The sequence below is a fragment of the Argiope bruennichi genome, chromosome 2, assembly GCF_947563725.1.
Source record: "Argiope bruennichi chromosome 2, qqArgBrue1.1, whole genome shotgun sequence".
Lineage (NCBI taxonomy): Eukaryota > Metazoa > Arthropoda > Arachnida > Araneae > Araneidae > Argiope > Argiope bruennichi.
This window is the reverse complement of record NC_079152.1, coordinates 94,430,632-94,444,918: the sequence shown is the minus strand read 5'-3', so window position 1 is coordinate 94,444,918 and position 14,287 is coordinate 94,430,632. Positions and strand designations below refer to the sequence as shown.

The window sequence follows — 14,287 nt, the reverse complement described above, 5'->3', positions numbered from 1 at the left end:
TGCTTCCATGATATTTTACTCCTTTTTATACTTAAGAATATAATTAGTGATAATCTAAACTTTAAAAAAAGAGAGAGAACTCTATGTAAAAACATTCTTTGTCGTTTCAGACGACAAGTAAATAGTGGCCTTAAGTTTTTAGTTATTTGAATTGTAAAGGAAAAAAAATGCATAAGATTAGCAAAAGTCGTAATAATCCTTTATCATCTACTTGATTCAATAAGAGTTCCATACTCTTAATGAACTTGTCGGTTACTATGATTTATTCTTTCAGTCCTTTGGCATATAACACATTCTTGATCCCGGGATCTTGTTACTACGGTGTTCGTAATTTCGTGTGACGTAAGAATAGGAGAAAACGGAATGAAATGCTCTGTCTGTATTTATTTATTCCTGCTTACCAGAGAAAAGGACCTAACAGCGAACGAACTTTAACTAAGCGTGAAATTTATTTCTGATAGTTTTTTTCATTTTAATTTTTAAATTTCTTTTTTAGAGATTTTCATTTTGGGTTACAATTCTATAAATTTACTCTTCATCTTACAAATTCCATATTTTTAGAATGTTTCTTGAAATCTCTTCTGTAAAATACAGGATGTAACCGTTGTTCTTTTATCCTCTTCTTGAATAAAAATTAAGTTCTAAATCATAACCGAATATTGTGTAGCCATTCTTCCGTGTGTACATTTCTGATTTTAAAAGAAATAAAATTGTTCACATTTTGGCCTATAGGGGTAAATAGCATTTCTGTACCAGTAATTTACATAAATAACTAGCATAGCATTTTGAATTTTATTGAAATAAGATTTTAGTGTCTACAGTACTAACTTTACTAAATCGAAAATTAAATGGCGAAACCTTTTATTCGAGAAATATCAATGTTTCTGTAATATTAGAGGCATTTTGATTGGTAAAAGTTGTGCACTTATGTCTTCTTTCTACCACAACTCTTTGGTTAAATGTTTATGAGGCTGAGACTTTTGCGAAGAAATTTGGATATAAACAAAAATTAGAAATTATGCAGAGAAAAATACCGAGGGTAGTTACTGAACAAGTCATAAAAATGCATATGGAGAAATAATGTGCAAGTGATTTTATAACTTGTTATATTTTCATAAAAAATTTTGCAAATATGTATTTTTTAAAAAAAATAAATAACTTATTTGTATTACAGCTCTATTTGATACCATCGCCCAGAATATGAACTAATTATTTTCTTTATATTTATCGAAGAGATCCAACAATATATCCAGATAATAGTATATTCTATTTTCAGAAAATCTTTTAAATTAAAAAGTTCTTATTTGTGATTGTATCGCTAATTTAAATGAAAATGTTAGATTTCCATTATATTCACCAATCCCTTTTCAAGTGTCAGGAAAATGCTTCCAACAACCATTGTTAGTTTTTTTTAACTTTCCAGTGTCATAAACCTCTAATTTGAATATTACATTGTTTCCCTGAAAACATTAAAATTTATTCTAATTGCAAATTTCGTCTTTTAATTACAAAAATTTCGAAATTCTGAAAAAAAATAGTTTTCAACATAGAAGGCATTGCACTTTATAACAAAATAAATTTTTAATCCAACATACATACTAACAAAACGTTTTACTGGAATACTTGTTTTTTTTTATATACTTTTGAAACATTTAGTAAAATCATTTATTTGATATTTCTTTATTTCAAAAAAGAAAAGTTTTTTTTCCTTATTCATATTCAAAATAATTGCGCGTGTGTTTGTGTATGAGTGGCAGTTCCAATGTATCGGTAAAATGTTGGTACATTTATTGTAAATAAAATGTTCTCGAGACACTAAGATTTTAAATAAAATATGTTTCATTCTTTTGTAACTAAAATTGATTTAGTTAGGGACATATGAATATCACAATTTTATAAAAATGCTCGACCACTCCATTTACCGTTTTGAAGAAGATACGACAATAAATGTCTACTGTTTTCTCAAATCTTATTGTCCTATAATGAAGAAATTGTTGATTTTCTTAAAATAATGATATTCCTTATAGCTTGATCAAAATTGATTACAAAAGATAGAAACGTTTTTTACTATTCATATATTTCACTGAATATGGTTCATAGGACTTATGGACTGTATAAAATTTAAACTTCATAGATTTTTTAAAATACATTTATTAACTGAAAAAATTAAAAAAAAAAAAACTTTTTGTGTTTATTTAAATTATTCAAAAATTGCCATTAAAAAGTGAATTATTTTATGAATCATATTCATTTTTATTTTACTTATATAATTAAAAAACTTTAAAAATTAAAATATTTTGTAATTAAAAGTAAATTAAAAATATTCTATATTGCACATAAGATTTAGTGTAGAATGATTCTTTTCTCTTCATTAAAAATAATAATAATAATAAATAAATAAATAAATAAATGTTATGTTTCAGCAAAAACTCATTCATAATTATTGAGTTTAATCATTTTTGCTTCAAATTAAAATTAAAATTTTAAGCAAATGACAGACAAGTAATGAAAGACATAATACAATGAACAGAACGGTATAAAGCTTTTAGAGTAGTATGAGTATATGACTATCGAAATTTTAAATAAAAAATATTATACCGAAGAAACTATTAATGCCAAATTATATAAAATAATTAATTGGATATTTTAACGTCCAGTAATCCTGCAGAACAAGTTGGTCGCCAAAGGCAGCTATTATTAAAATAAGTATACTAAGGTTGAATATTTAAAAAAATGAATTTAAAATCAATATTTTTATAGGAATATTATTTAAGTAAAACTGGTTGAAGAATTAAATTACAAAGCTTCCTAGTACTTAAAATGAGATTAATTTGCCTTCTTAATAAATTGACGAAGATACTATGTTGAATAAAATTCATCCACTAAAATGTGAATGTCGTGATTCAACTTTCACCAAAAGATTATCCGCAATCTCTCTCCCACTTTTTTTTTCATTGTGACTTTTTTTTTTTTTACGTCTTCACTATATCATGGTGCAAAAAGCTTGGGGGGTGTTCGGATTTCCTATGTCATTTTAGTTTTCTTCCAGGAAGACTTCCGCCTTTCCATCATCGCATGTAATTATCAGAAGAAGAGGAATAAAAGAAAAAAATAAAATAGGAATAAGAAACATTTTTTTTTTCTGCGAAAGAAAAACTCAACCGAGATAGAAAAAGAGATTAAATTTATGTTTATGTCCATGCGGTGGTTTAGCTTTAGTTACGATTCTTTTTATTCCCGTATTTTGAATAACTTTCTCTCAATATAGAGAGTTTTTGAATTTATCTTATACCGCATTATGGAAGAATTATTGGGTCATATTTTGAATTATTCTTTAAACACGATGCTGAAACACGATCTTTCACTTTTCTTGTATGAATAATTTTTTATTTTATGACTTAGCTTTCAAACATATTATGTAAGAGACGGCTCATATATTTAGAGCTTTGGAACGTAATGAATTACTTTCTGTTCGGAAAAACTTCAGTTTAAATTCATAATTCATTCTTTTATTATCATGAATATAGTTTACCAGCAAAAACGTATGTGGAGTTTGTTGACTTCCTTTTTAATCGTTGTAATTACTTTATCAGTAGAGCTGATTCCTCTGTGTTCTCTAGTAAGAAAGCAGTAGATCTAAACCATTGAAACTTCACTCCTTTTTATGGAACTAATCAGTGGTCTAATAACCAACCTACAGATAGTTTTAGTATTACTAATTGAAGAGAGGGCATCCCTTTCTTATTCTGAGTCATAATTTCGTTTAAAAGATTAGATTGCTACAAATGTAGTCTTACTGCTTGTAACACCAAAAGATTTTTTTATATAATCTTTGAAAACAATGTTTAATATAGTTTTACTATATATGCATGGATGGAAAATGTCGGTGTCAGTAGAAATATTGTTAGGAAGTGAATTTTCCGAAAGAGGAATTTTTTATGGTATCTTTATAAAATCACTAAATAAAGGCTTCATTAAATGCTATTTAATGTAATTTAATTTCTCTGCATTACAAAACGTATCTGAAATTATCGTCACTGTAAATGATTTTGCCCTCGGTTATTTTTTATTTTATATTGCATTTCGCCTATTTCAATTATTCTGATATATATATATATATATATATTTATATATATATATATATATATATATATATATATATATATATATATCAAATAAAACGATTTTTTAAAAAAAATGACTCCCACGTTTAAAGAAATTTATAAAAATCCTCTTTGACTTTCCTAAACGATTTTAATTCCTCCACCAAAACATAATATAAAAATATATATTATTATTTATAATTTTATATGCTATAGCTTTCTGGTCGATTTTCTAAAGAGCATTGGTTTCCGCATTCAAACACAATCTTAATCTGCGATCTTAATATGCTCGAAAAATTAGTTTGTAACTCAAGATTTAATAACAAAACGCAGTATAATTTTAAACAATGGCGATCCTGTCTAAGAGGGCAATAATTACTGAGTAATGGAGACACTAGAAACCGAAGTACTGTAGGAGGTATGTTCCATCTTCGAAAATAGAAACAAAACAATTTAAAATTACTAAAATATATACACAGAATGAAGAATCTGCCATTTTATTTTACAGACTTCTCCTCCAAGTGCTTGAGTCCTCTCCAGGGTGGAGAGAGCGATTTAAAATATTAAACAAAATGTAATAAATCATATATAAGTGTTTCATAAAAGGACTGATACTCCTAAATAAATAATCAGCAATACTCCTTTCTAACATGCAAAAATAAGGTATGCTTTTTCAAAAATTTTCGTATGATGGTTACAAAAGATTTTTAATCAACTGAAAAATAAATACATAAAAAATTTGAATTGCACATATTTTTTAATTAAAAAATTTATATGGCCCTAAAAATATAATCTTGAAATGTTATGAAAAAATCTATAAAAGTCAGTTGAAAATGTCTAAAATTGCAAAAAATATGTTATATAAAGAATTGTTTTTAATAGCCGTGTATATATATGAAATAGATAAAATTATTAATAATTTCAGTTTTTTTTTTTTGACACCGAGGACAACTTAATTCTTGAAGAAGGTAAAAATAAATGGTTTTAGAACACACTTTATATAATTTAAGGGCTGCATCTATTAATAAAAAATGAAACCAACAATAGATTATTATAATAAACAGATTAGTGCAATTTTAGAGTTGAACGGTTTATTCATGAAAAACTGAGAGATTATTTTTTCTAACCTTGTCTAAAAAGCGACGCTATGCATTAATTGATTAGTACCAATTCTTTATGCATTAGCTGTTGGTAATTATTTCCACCAAATAATAAAATATAGAAGACAGTTTTTGTTTGAAGGAATCATCTGTGAAGGTTGAAAATGGGATCAAACTAATGGAAATGGGATCTTAACAATGAATAATTTTTTTCAATTTTCTAATTAAAAAAAATTGCTTTAATACATTTAGCTTTTCATTATATTTTATATTTAATCATGAAGAATTATTTTCGTAGTCTCATATCACATTGAATGGTTTTAAGGAACTTTAAAGAAGATGCAAATGTTTGATTTGCCATCTCCTCCCATAAAGAAATTTTATTTTTTATAACCGAAATCTCAATAATAAAAAACTATATCGTAATTTTATTTAAGTTTATAATTATATGCATGAAGTTTTCTATGAAATTATATATATGCAAAGTGTTGCCGAATTCGACCGCCAAATTCAGAGGGGTAATAGTAGGCATCAGGAGGATAAAGAATCACCATACAACTGCGGTACGAAATGACATTTAATTGGTGAAAATCGCAAAAATATAGAGTCGGAGAACTGTTCGAAACTAAAAAATTAATAAAAAAATAACAAATGCTGTTTCAACTACGAATTTTTTTTTAAGTAAAAGCGCATTCTTAAAAGTTTCTTTTCATGCTGGTAAGATGCGGATTTGTTGATCTAGGGGGTCTTAAATTACTGAAAGCGAAAAAGTAGTTCACAACCCATACTTGCAAAAATATTAAAACTTGAAAAAAAATAAAAGCTTGAAATTATAAAGAATTTTATAGTCTATACTTTGATATAAGCGTGTAGTGTGAGAACTGGAGAGTTTTAAAGACATTCAAGAAAAACTAAAATGGAAACCAGAAAATATCGCTGCAACATCAGTACCGATGTTCGCAGAGAGCATTGTCAAATTCAAAAGATAAATTCAGAGTAAGGATAATAGGCATTAAGTAGATAAAAAATTACCAGAAAACATAAGGTCGCAGGTAACGTTTTTCAATGAAAATCACAAATTGGGTGGAGTTTGCACGCTGGATACTTGATGCCACACAGGAAGATGCACTCTTTTCTGATAGAGTTTTATTCTCAGATGAAACCTGCTTTACGAGATAAAGTGTTTTCAACACGCACAATGCGAATATTTGGTCTTTCGAAATTCCCCACATCACTATCTATCTAGGCCGGGATAGCCTGGTTGGTAGAGCGTCGGATTCGCGTCCCTTAGGTTGCGAGTTCGAACCCCGCCGGCCGAAGATTCCCCGCGTGCTTGGTGACTGACGCGCGTTAAATCTGTCGTGGTCACAAAGTCCTCCATGTCGAGAGTAATACCACTGGGGGTACTGGATCAGGGGTGATCGTTCTCTGATTCAGGTCTAAATTACGATCTGTGGTTGAGTGAATGAAATGCGTGAATGAAGTCCACCCCGTAAAAAGGTTTGTGACGTGTGTGTAGCTAAGACGTACTCTTGGCCCTAGATGGCGCTACTGTTGAAACAAGAGGCGCCCCCTTGAGGCTTAAATCGGCTGTCTTCGACAGCGGGCTTGTCCATGGCAAGTGCCATTCGAAACAACAACAACAACACTATCTATCTGGGCAGAGTCATCTATTTGGACCGTATCTTCTGCTCGAACGTGTCAGCAACAAAAAATACTTTTTCTTCCAGCACGTTCCTCCGTATTTATTACAGGGAACACCGACAATTTGGTTAATGCATGATGGAGCACCAGCACGTTTTAGTTACATTCGAGAAATCTGATGTTGTTTGCGAATGAAGCATAACGACCATCAATTCTACAGTGCTCATTAATGAATACTAGCTCTCTGCTTTTATTTTTCTCGAAAGCATGAAAAATTTACATACGAGAAGGCTTCTTCTAGATTACCTTGTTTTTAATCCTCACATTCTTAAGGCGATTCCCATCGCCAAACTCATTGTCTTTTCGACGTCTATTTTTGCGATTTTCACTGAATAAACGTTACCTGTGACCCTGTGTTTTCTGGTCATTTTTCATCTACTTAATGCCTATTATCCGTGCTCTGAATTTATCTTTCGAATTTGACACCGCTCTCTGCGAACGTCGGTACAGATGTTGCAACGATGTTTTCTGGTTCCCATTTTAGTTTTTCTTGAATATCTTAAAATCTCTCCAGTTCTCCACTACACGCTTATATCAAAATATAGACTATAAAATTCCTTACAATTTCAAGCTTAGATTTTTTTTCAAGTTTTAATATTTTTGCAAATATGGGTTCTAAACTACTTTTTCGTTTTCAGTAATTTAAGACCCTCTAGATCATCAAATCCGCATGTTATCAGCATGAAAAAAAAAAAAAAAACTTTTAAGAATGCCCTTTTACTTAAAAAAATTCGTAGTTGAAATACCATTTGTTATTTTTTATTAATTTTTTACAGTTTCCAACAGTTCTCCGACTCTCTATATTTTTGCGATTTTCACCAATTAAACGTCGTTTCGGACCCCATGTTGTATGGTGATTCTTTAATGCTCCTACTATCACCCCTCTGAATTTGTCAGTCGAAATCGGCAACACCCTGTATATAGTAAAAAACAGCATTGTGCTGCTGTAAAGTCGCGTCGAAAATAGGAATTTCAAAGTAGAAAGTGCGTGTTTGTCAATTTTTAACTACTGAATTGGGAAAATACACGTTTTGGAATTCAAGCTTGAATTAAGGAATTGATTGCTTGGGAAGAATTTTAGAAGTTACAAATACGATGGGTGAAGTGGCGCAAGAAGCCTGCACCGCTCAAAAGTTAAAATCAAAATGCTTTTCAGATAATAGAATTTGAGTGATTTGAACGAGAATCAATTTGAAAAATGTTTATAATTTCAATTCCTTACTTTCGTATGTAGCACATGTATTCATGCAAGCACGCACACGTTTATAACTGTAATATATATATTTGTAATACATATTATAATTGTTTTATCAGTTGGATAGGTTATCACTAATCCTTAATTGTCATGTCATCTTTCACCTGACAACAGTGCTTTGTCAGCTTTGTTACATCTAGCGTATTATCTTACAAAAATCTACTATCCCATAAAGGTTAAGAATAACTGTGATGGCCAGTGTGACAAATTGACTCTCCAGCGTCACCGGCTGCAATTAATGACAATTAATTAATCACCGTAACACACATATATATTAAATAAAGAAAATTAAATGAAATTAAATAAAATTTTTATGTCATGGCAACATCCATATGAAATATTCAGCATTTGGATAAGAAGCAAATAGATCGGAAGTATGTATCTGTATAATGAAATATAAGGCAATGGTGAATAAGAACGAGATGAGTTAAAAATGTGTCAATTTGTGCTGAAATGGTTTAGTCAAATGGTCTGTTCCATTTGATTTTCTCGCCAAATCTTGCAGTTCAATTTTGAGGATCATTCTACATCTGGTAGAGGGAAAATGAATATTTTGTAGTAAAAAAATATTCAATTAAATGAAAAATATAGTTATATACTAGCCGCCTTTGGCGACCAGCCGGTTCGCCAATCTTAATGCTCGTTAAAATTTTAATAATTAAATATTTTATGTAATTCCTACTTTAATAGCTTCTTCATCAAATATTTTAAAGCTTCAAATTTTGATAGTCATGTAATTCACTCATAATAATATAAAGTCCTTCAGCCATAACATAATATGTATCTCTCTCATTTTCTGTTAGTTCCGGTAGAATTTATGCTTGAAATTAAAATGTGAATTACTAAACTGCAATTAATATAATAATATTTTTTACTGAAACAAAGCATTTTTTTTAATAACATGATTACTGATAATAGAGTCACTGAGCGTTTAAACGTTATGGGCACTAAAGAATATCTTTCTTAAGTTATGTAATATCTCAAGAATTTGTCAACAAAATTTTCTCAGATTCATCATGAACAGATCGATTCATTAACAATGTTTAATTTTGAATGCATCAAATTTTAAGAAAATGAATCGTTTAAAATAATCGGTCGAAAACAGGTTTAAAAAAAACTACTTAAAAAACGATGTATTTAAAACTATAAGCATGTACAAAAAAATATATAACTAACATAAATACAATTTAATTAAAAAAGCATGCAACTAACCTAAAAACAATTTAAATCATTGAAAACAGGTTAAAAAAAACTATTTAAAAAACGATGTACTTAAAACTATAAGCATATACAAAAAGCTTGCTTTTGTAATAAATACAGTTTACTTACAAAAGCATGCAACTAACCTAAAAATAATTTAAATCATCCGTTGATGACGGTTGTCATGGCAACAATCAGAACATAATGCGCATGCTTAAATTTTCTTCGCCAGTTACGGCAGCGCAAATGAGTGAATTTTTCTACGCCAGTTGGGGTAACGCTATGCAGATTATACATTTTTAATTTCCTTTATTCTGTGTTATTTTAATTCAAAAGTACTTCAGAATGAATCTGAAACATGGATTAATTAACAATGTTTAATTTTAAATGCATCAAACATTAAGAAAATAAACAGGATCGTTTGAAATAATCCGCCGAAAAATGTTAACCCTGGCCTCATTACTGTTGGGAGAAAAATAAAACTGAAGCTTTATTCATTTGGCGGTGGGGAAAATGGAAGATTTTTTTGGCAGGAAAGTTAGTTTTTAATTAATAATTAAAATTCTAATTAAAATTTCAAAAAAAGGGACCCCAGGTGCACATTCCCGACCTCTAAGGTATACATGTACCAAATTTGACAGCTGTATGTTAAATGACCTGGCCTGTAGAGCGCCAACACACACACACAAACACACATTGAGCTTTATTATAAGTATAGATATAGATATAGATGACATGTAAGATGCCTACATGCTGCATTGAGTGTATAATATAATCCGTACAATCGGATTAACCTGAGAATGAGGTTAAAAGAAAATATAGCTCCTTTTGAAGTGTTCAATTTTGTTTGATATGTTTGATTTTTATCTCTGCTACTAATAAAGAAGATTGTGTGAGCGTTGGCCTTTTACATGTCAGATCGTTTGAAAAAACATATATGTAATTTAAAATATACCTCGGAAGGTATAAGTATGTAAATTGAAGCGGGTTTTTTTTGAAATTTTAATTAGAATTGCAATAAAGAATTAAGCTGAATTTTGTCGTTTTTTCGTAACAACGTTCAAAAATATTAATTCACAAAAATGAACTTTTGTATCAGTTTAAAATTCAAACAATTGTCTTTCTTTTAATAATACCAATTTAGTAGTCATGAAATTTTTTTTCTGAACTTTGGTAATATTTTGAAAATATTTTTTTGTCTAATATCTCACAATAGATTACACTGTTACTCTAAAATTCAAAACCTTTTCATTGTTTTATCAAATATGTAATTGTGTAATATTATTCTATTACTGAAAGCTAAAGAAGAAGGATTATGTTTAAAATCTGTGTATCTTACAAGTGAAATAAAACAAGTAATATATAAAAAAAAAATAATTCAATTCCTACTTAGGTCAACAAAGAAAATTTTTATTGTAGTTACTTTTTATTAAATAATTATCAAAAAAGTTATTAAGTATCAAAAATAAGTATAAAAAAATTGAGATTAAATTGAAGGCATTATTTAATAGAACCTATCGATTGTTTTTTATTGTAACCATAAAATTTCTAAAACATCGTAAAGGGCAAAAAAAAAAAATACTTTGAGAAACTTACAATTTACTTCGAAAAGTACTTTGAGATTATCCCGTTGACCTGTCAAATGCTCTCAGAAATGCGCCTAAGGATTGGAGAGAATGCGCCAATCTTTTGGCGTCATCATATTGAAAAACAATTTGTGAATATTGGTGCAAAGCTGCCTTTTGGCGATGATATCGGGTTTGGCAAAAATGGTCGACGGAATTAATTAAATTTAATTAATGAATTAATATTTGAAAAAAAACTGTATTAACATCAAGTGTCATTCACTTCAAGTTTAAAAAAATGTACTTGAACTTGAGTGGATGAATATAAAGCATTTTATTAACGATTGAAAATTTGAACAAGATATATAAATAAATATATATAGGGAGAGTGTGAACTAATAGTATGAATTGAAAAAATAACTTCGAAATTTAGAATAATAAGCGCTCTCAACAATGAATTCGTTTTTTGTTTTCAATGCTAAAGAAAGTTAATTTCAAGAAGTTTAACCCAAGACAGATTTTGAGATTTAAACCCAAGAATATTTGTTGGTGAATCTAATGAAAATTATTGCCACCAATACCTGGCAATGCTGATTATGCATAGTGGTAAATATTTTATCAAACCTTTCAATGCATATTAAAATTTCGTCAAAAGAAGTTATTAAAAATGATACACAGACACAGAAAATCAGCTACTAAGCATGTAAATACAAGGTAAATCTATATAAATTTATAATTAAATCTATCTAATCTCAATCTATGTAAATTTATAAAATGAAAATTCGGTTAATATAATTAACCTGGTTAATAGTCAGTGGATTCGCGTCCCTTTGGTTGTGAGTTCGAACCCCGCCGGCCGAAGATTCTCCTCGTGCTTGGTGGCTGACGCGCGTTAAATCTGTCGTGGTCACAAAGTCCTCCATGTCGAGAGTAATACCACTGGGGGTACTGGATCAGGGGTGATCGTTCTCTTATTCAGGTCTAAATTACGATCTGTGTTTTGAGTGAATTAAATGCGTGAATGAAGTCCGCCCCGTAAAAAGGGTTGTGACGTGTGTGTAGCTGAGTCGTTCTGTTGGCCCTAGATGGCGCTGCTATAGAAACAAGAGACGCTCCCCCCCAGGCTTAAATCCGCTGTCTTCGAACAGCGGGCTTGCCTATGGCAAGTGCCATAAGAAACAACAACAACAGATCTTTTTTCATGTATTCATATCCATGTTTTCGCCAAATAGTCGGAATATAATTTTCTGAATTCCCATAATCGCGAATTGACTTAGGCGAGCAGCTGTTGGTTACATTTGATTTCAAATAAATCGTTTATTATAACTTAATATTCATGATTCCGCTAAATTTTCTAACATTAAAGCTGTGATGTTTTAAATATGAGAGTTATGTTTATCTTCCAAATACATGAACCGTTCCAATGGAAACAATCACATACCAACGTAGCGCTATTAAAATCGTAAAAATCTAGTTCATCCATCTCCTAAATATCACGGTACTGTAATTTCATTTTTTGGTCATAAACTACAAAATACTAAACAGATTCCTTCATTTTTAGCTTTTAAAAATGTAAGAAAATCATGTGATTAGGTATTTGATGAAACAATGAAAACGGTTTGAACTTCAGGGAAAAAATGTATTTTATTGTTGGAAATTAGGCATTTTTTTTTTAAATTGCCAAAATTTAGGAAAAGGTTTCTCTGCCTATTAAATTAGTATAATTAAATATTTTTAAAAATTTTGAATTGTAAAATTTATATTTGTGTGATAATATTTTCAGAAGTTATCGCAGGAAAATGCCAGAATGCAGCTTAATTTTTTGATTAATTAAAATTTTTAGAAAAGCTCCAAATAGCATATTTCCATTCTTCAAAGTATGTATTTGTAAATTTTGTAACTTCAGGCCAAACGGCCTGGCCTGGAGAGTGCCAACACATACACGCATGCATCTTTATTATTAGTACATACATAGATTTGTCATGCAGGCAAGCTAGTTGGAATTTTGAGTATTGCGTTCTTATACAGGAACGAATGAATACACAAGTACAATTCCAGAATATTTTTTCAGATTCAAAAAGGTCAAAATTCGTTGAATTCCTGAGACGGATTTCTTTCAATAATAAAAGTATTTAGCCAGGCACACATACAGGATCTGAAGATTTTAAAGCTTTTCTATATTTTTTGTAACTACTAATAAATCGTTCATTTGAAAATAATCGACAGAATATTGCTCATTTCTCTTACGATATTGGATGAATAGAATTTTCTTTTGTAAATATTCTAAAATTTCAAATATTTTAGAATAGATATCTTATAGAGATTTAATTAATAATTTTCTAATTTAAAAATAGTGTAGCAATTTTGCATATTTAAATAAATGGTAACTATTATCTCAGTGTTTAAATTTAGAAAATATTTACAAAAATTGAAAATGAACAGCAGTTAACATAAAATAAAATTAAAAAAAATGTTATAAATATTTTAAATATACAATATTTATATTTATATTTGTAATTCTTAAATTCTCTGGACTTTGAGAGCTCTAAAGTAAATTTGACACATCTTAATTTTCCAAAATAAATTTCAATCCTCATTCAGAATTTTTTTTATGCGTTGCAAAAAATAGGAATAAAAAGTAAATCGGAAAAAAATTAGTTCAGTAAGCATAATTAAATTAATTGAGATCGTGAGAGGCATTTTTTTCTAAAAAAAGAAACATGTTTTATTGTTTATAAGAGTTTAATTAATTTCTTTTACTTTTGTTCTTTATCAATATTTTACTTTTTATATGAAAATAGCAGCATTCATTAAAATTAGAATATTTCGTTTCTTGTTTAGAGTGTGTTGGGTTTTACAAGTTTTATTTTTTGAGATTGGAAGACTGAATAATTAAATAAGATGTTTATCATCGAAAGTTCTATTTGTCCTGATTAAAATAAAATACATTTTGAATTAAATTATGCACTTTTTTCACTCTCATTATTTTTAATTTTTAATACATATATATTTTTTTTGCATAAAATTGGCCTATTAAAATGTAATTTCTTTTATAGCTAAGGATTGAAAAAAGTAACAGAAGGGACTTTCTTTATACCTAATCTTTGTCTCATTTTCTTTTTTGTTTTCAAATATTTTTGAAATATTAAATATTATATTAAGCATATGGATATATCATACAACTAAAGTAATTCTTTTATAATTATTCCTTGTACTAAGGATTGTGAAGTAATGAAATAAATTATATGACACATGATGTCATAAAAGTGCATAACTGATATGTTCTTCAGTCAAGATTTATATTTTAATATTACACATAATTATTTAAACTCTTAGAATATTTTCTTCTATTTTAATAAA

At 28.8% G+C, this 14,287-nt stretch overlaps 1 protein-coding gene across 4 annotated transcripts in view; it reads left to right on the top strand.

Annotated features, from left to right (window-relative positions):
• LOC129961908 (potassium voltage-gated channel subfamily H member 8-like) overlaps positions 1-14,287 on the top strand; it is a 437,717-nt gene that overhangs the window by 231,927 nt on the left and 191,503 nt on the right. The window lies entirely within an intron of this gene.